The following is a 5600-nucleotide window of genomic DNA, read 5'->3' as shown; positions in this document are numbered from 1 at the left end:
CAGCAAAGCAGTGACATTATATTTATTTTAGTATTTATATATACTTTAAGACTTTATAAACACTTCCCACACTCTTATAAACCTTTTCCAGACTCTTAAAAAACACTTCTAATGTTCTTAACCATTTTCTAAACTCGTAAACTTTGGTAATTTTAACAACATACGTATATTGTACAGTACTGTAAAACCTGCAATATAGCAAAAATCTGTAATTTTTTTTTTTTTTTTAATGTACATGGTACAGGGCCTCACTATGCAGCTTGGACTCATAGTGATCCTCCTCCTGTTTTCAACTTCTTGGCAGGGAGATGGCTCAGTAGGATAAGTGCTTCTCTGGCAAGCGCAAGGGTCTGAGTTCAATCCCCAGTTCCACAAAAAAAAAAAAAAAAAAGTATCAACTTCTCCAGTGCTGGGAGAACAGGCATGCACCACCACGCCTGGTCTTGGTGGCTAGCTCAGCATGCTTGAGGGCAGAACTGGCTGGCAGGGCTGGCGTGGTGGTGCAGAAGATTGAACCCTTGTCTCTGTGCTTGCCTAAGCAGGCGCTTAGTCTGCTAAGTTATCTCACCTGCCCTTGTAATTATTAATTTAAATCAATAATTTTTGAAAACCTGTGAAACAATGAGTCCATGAAAGATGAACCACAAAATAGCGAGGGACTACTGCACATTATCTTTTTTTTTGTATTTTAGGGAAGGGTCTACAGTGTGTTCAGGGTCTCACTACTAGATCAGACTCATAGTGATCCGCCTGTTTACAGCCTCCCAAGAGCTGGGATTATAGGTGTGCGCCACCATGCCCAGTTTCAACTGCGTCTCAGTGTGAACTGGGGATGGGGCTGTCACAGCACACCAGGGATCGAACCTCTGGCCCCTGTGCCTGCTTGCAGGCACTTTAATCTCCTGAGCTATTTGGCCAGCCCTTACATTATCTTATTTTTTTGTTTTATTTTTTTATTTTTTTGAGACAGGGTCTTCCCATGTAGCTCAAGTTTGCCTTAAACTTACTGTGCAGTCCAGTGTGGCCTTGAACTCACAGTGATCCTCCTGCCTCAGCTTCGGAGTGCTGGGTTTAGAGGTGTGCACCACACCTGGCTCCATGTACTTTAGGTCATTTCTAGATTATACAGAATACCCAGAACACTGTCACTACTATGCAGATAGCTATACTGTCGTATTTAGGGAATAAACAAGAAAGTGATAGGGAAAAAAGTCTTCATGTCTATAATAGATACAATTTAAAACTTTTTTCAAGCCTGAGAATATCAAGAGCTAACTGTATAAAGCTTCTGACATGCTTATAGTCTCTTATCTGCCCTTGGCCACTCAGAATTTCTCGTGTGTGATTGGTAACTAAAACTGCAGTTATCACAGTAAGCTACATCCCAGCTCTTCTTTCTAATTTAAAAAACTTTTTTTTTAAAAATTTGAGACTGGGTTTTGATAAATTGCCTAGGCTGGATTTGAACTTGCAATCCTCCTGCCTCAGCCTCCTAGAGTGCTAGAATTATAGGCTTACGTTACTAAACCCAGTTGCCTCTCAAGAATTTATCTTTAAAAATAAACATCTTTGTATAGCACTTTATTTTTAAGGCATATACAACTATCAATCACACTGCTGGGAAATGCAAGAGGCTATCTTGAGTTGGCCTAGCTCAGCGTACGGAAGTGCCTGCTTAGGCAGAGCACAGCAGCAGGGTTGATCCCTCCTATGTCATGCTGGCCCCAACCCCTAGGGCGTGCTGAGAGGCAACTGAGACGGTGTGGTGGCACACACCTGTAATCCCAGCACTTGGGAGGCTGAAAACAGGAGAATCACTATGAGTCCGATGTACGTAGTGAGACCCTCCAGACACTGTACTAAATACAAAAAAAAAGTTAAAAATCTAGTAGCGTATGCAATGTGTTATTATTGAAACTGTCCTACCAATTTGATTTGAAACTGTCTCACTGCTATTTGTTTATCAATAAAATTATGGAAAAAATTGTTTATGAAAAAAATCGTTTATGTCAAACATAAAAAAAAATCTAGTAGCAAAGCTAGGATATAGTTTACTTGCCTAGCACGTTCAAGACCCTGGTTCGAATCCCAACACGGTGGAACAGCAAGAAAATAATTAATAAATCATTGAGCATTTGATGGAATTATTGAAAAGTATCCTAAAGTAATAACAGCTACCTTTAGGGAGTAGTGTCTGGGACCTGCAGGAGTGTGGGAAAGGTTCTGCATATGCACAAAAATATACTGGTGAAATTACAGATAGGTGCATACTGTTTTACTATTTTAAAAAATATCTATTTTTATTCTTTGCTGTACTGGGAACCTAATTCAGCGCACTGAACACCCTAGGCAAGCACTCCACTAGAAAGGCTACATTTTGGGCCAACAGTCTATAAATTATACTGACGGGCTGGTGAGATGGTTCAGTGGTCTAAAGCACCTACTTGGGACAAGCTTAGCAAAGCACAGGGACCGCGGTTTGATCCCCCAGCACGACATGCCAGCCAGCCCCGCCCCCAGGCGGGCTGAGCTGGCCACACACACACACACATAAATAAATAATTTTTTTTTTAAAAATCCCTTAAAAAATTATACTGACAATATTACTCATTGATTTAAGATCACCCTCCGGCATGAAAATAATGGATAAACAAAACTAAAAACACAATACACAGTAAAACCCTAGCTCCCTTTAAAATGAACACGTACGGGGACGACTCTACAAAGTACTATACTGAGACTAGCGGAATTACACATGATTTAAATTGATGACTGCAGTTGCGACGACAACATGAGAAACAAAACCAAAACTCCCAACGTGCATTTCTCCAAAGCACCGGCAGGCTGGGGAAACGGCAGGAAGAAGCGAGTTCACAGCCCGTACCAGGACCTGACACGCCCCCCTCCGCACCTCTGTAACCCCATTTGAGCCACGAAGACGCCGCGCGAGGCGTCGTCGAAAGCCCATCCTTCCCCAGAGCGGCCCTGCCCCTCCTGGCGGCTGGGCGAGTAGGTCTAGTCAGGTAGCAGAGCCCGGCACGCAGATACGAGCTGGGCGCCGAGTCTGGGCCGCCCACTGGGCCCCCGACGCCCCTCCCCCAGCAGGGCTCCCCAGCTGGCTCGAGGCCCGCTACCCCTTCGTCTCGGACTGCTCCTCTGGTGCGCGCATTTCTGTGCTGGCCCCTCTGCTCACCTCTCCCGGGACCACGTCCTATCCCCGCGGCTGCCCAGCGAGCAAAACAGCCTGGAACATCCACTGGAAAGCTCCACATTCACCTCAACTCAAGCCCGTGGGGCAGCGAGAACAATGGACGGGAGAACCCAGCCCACCGCTACGTTTATTGGCTGTTAGGAACGTCCTCTAGAATCTCTACTTTTCTATTGGTGGAAGGTAGCTCCCCGCCGGACGGCGGGAGGGCAGCAGGGAACGAGGCATCATGGGAAATGTAGTCCGTTTGAAAATTACTGGACTCGGTGCATGGAGCCGAGCTCTGCAGATCCTGCGCGCGCGAGGGCTTGAGGCAAAGAACCCCCGCCGCTGGCCGTCGCTACCCACTTGTTGCCCGAGGCTGCAACTGTACGCTGGTCGTGTCATTTCTATGCAGTCCCCGAGTATTTTGCCTGTAAAAAGTAATGTCTGATGGGCACACTTGAAAATCCTTTTTAGTCGAAAACTGTGGCGGCTAGTGACAGTGTTGGTCTCCTCGACGGGCAGGGCACGAGAGAAGGTGGAAAAGTTACAGTCGCCCAACCCTGAGCCTTCCCTGTTTGTAGCTGTGCACGTGTACCCGATTTTGCACACCCTTTTGTTTTCACACGTGGTCTTCCTGCGTGTGCAGGAAAGCCCCGCCCTCCCCACCCGGGACGCCCAGGTTTCCGCAGCCCGCTTGGAGTCTGCGCTCTCATCACGGCCCGAGGCAAAGGCACCCTCCCTAGCACACCTGTCCCACAGGTCCATTTAGTACTCATTTCCGGTTTGCTCCTTAATCCCTGCACAGGGTAAGTGTGGATGGGAGTTGATTTTTTTTCAGTACTGGGGAGTGAATCCAAAGTCTTCACATTGAGCTACATCTTAGCCCTTTTTTATTATTATATTTTATTTTGAGACGGTCTCAATTCTCCTGACTCAACCTCTCGTGTGCTGGGATTACTGGCGCGTGGCAACATCCCAAGCTCAATCTTTTTTCATATATATTCCACTGCACCATTTTAGAGGTCACTTGAAATCCACTTGGTTTTCACTAATTAACCTTTAATTAACGCAGATCCCAGGTGCGAAACAGCGTGCCTTTTTGCTTGGGTTGGCGCGAGGAGGTGTTACCACTAACTGACCACAGGCGAACAGCGCCATCTCCAGGTTGTCTTGAGAAACATACTTACACTGTGTCCGGAGCAAATTTCCGACTCTTAGAGGCCAGCATTCCTAAAGGAGATCTGAGTGACTTTGGGGTATGGTATAGCCTTTTACTGACAAAGATTTGTTTTTCCACCTATCCATCTTCTGGAGGCAAGGAAATGTACACAAAAGGAAAAAAGACCTGAGGGGCCGGGTCATGCACAGCTGGTACATTCTAGCAGCCTTCATTCATTCACCTCTGCTCCCATTGGATTTACCGCCCGCTTGTCACAGGAGGGTCATAGAACCAGCTAATCCCTACCTTGTGACTGATTCTCTGGGGATCTGGCCTTGGCTGATGTGAGCTGTCCCAGTGAGCCAGAATAAGACACATGTAAAATCATCTCATGGCATAATGGTCTAGGTACCCTAGCCAGTCACTGAGACAGGCCTGGGACAGTGAGGCAAACCTAGAACACAAGGCAAGCCAGTTTAGAGCTGCTCCTCCCAGCAATTCCCCCATTCTCCACTAGCCAAGAGTGAAAGAGAGGTACAGTTCTAGCAAGGAGGAGAGGCCTTGGTTAAAGGCTTCAGCCAACGACTTTGTTAGTTGAAGCAAAAGGAACTTATTGAAGAGGCCATCCAGGAACTCACAGGTAGGAGTTAAGTGTTTGTTTGGACAACAGTTGGGAGCAATAAAAAGCAGGGTCCTAAGAGATACAAAAACAATCTCTAATCTCAAACAATTCCACTTGTGCCCCAGGAGTCCTGCTGATACTGAGGTAGGATAGAAAGAATAAAGATAGGTAGAAAGGAGACAAGGAAAAGTTGTAATTTTAAAATCACTCAAATCAGGTGGAATGGTTTGAGTAACTCCAGCCCTTGGGAGGCTGAGGCAAGAGCACAATGAATTTTCAGCCAGCCTGAACTACACATACTGTCTCAAAAATTAAAAAAATAAAAATAAAAGTTACTCAAGCTTTTTTTCCCTTCCAAGAAACTCATGCTTAAAAAAAAAAAAAAAAAGCCAGATGTCATAGCTGCCCACTCAGGAAAGAGAAGGCCAGGGATCTGAAGTTCCAGGGCAGCCTGGGCTAACTTGGCAACTTTGTGAGATCCTATTTGAAAATAAAGATTGAAAGAAGGACTGGGGAGGTAGCTCACTCAGTGCAAAGGCCCTGATACAATCCCAGTAACTTAACAAAACCAAACCTGAGTCTCTCTCTCTCTCTCTCTCTCTCTCTCTCTCTCTCTCTCTCTCTCT

General features: G+C 45.8%; 1 protein-coding gene across 3 annotated transcripts in view; it reads right to left on the bottom strand.

The window, feature by feature from the left end:
• The window catches only part of Zscan2 (zinc finger and SCAN domain containing 2), a 35384-nt gene extending 32096 nt beyond the window's left edge, over positions 1 to 3288 (bottom strand). For all 3 annotated transcript variants that reach the window (XR_002820244.1, XM_023710606.1, XM_004623320.2), the window contains exon 1: positions 3194 to 3288. The gene's annotated coding sequence lies outside the window, so the exon portion shown is untranslated. The remainder of the gene's footprint in view (positions 1 to 3193) is intronic.
• Positions 3289 to 5600: the final 2312 nt, after the last annotated feature.

Source organism: Octodon degus, unplaced genomic scaffold (assembly GCF_000260255.1).
Source record: "Octodon degus isolate 3935 unplaced genomic scaffold, OctDeg1.0 scaffold00002, whole genome shotgun sequence".
Lineage (NCBI taxonomy): Eukaryota > Metazoa > Chordata > Mammalia > Rodentia > Octodontidae > Octodon > Octodon degus.
This window is presented reverse-complemented; position numbering and strand designations above follow the sequence as displayed.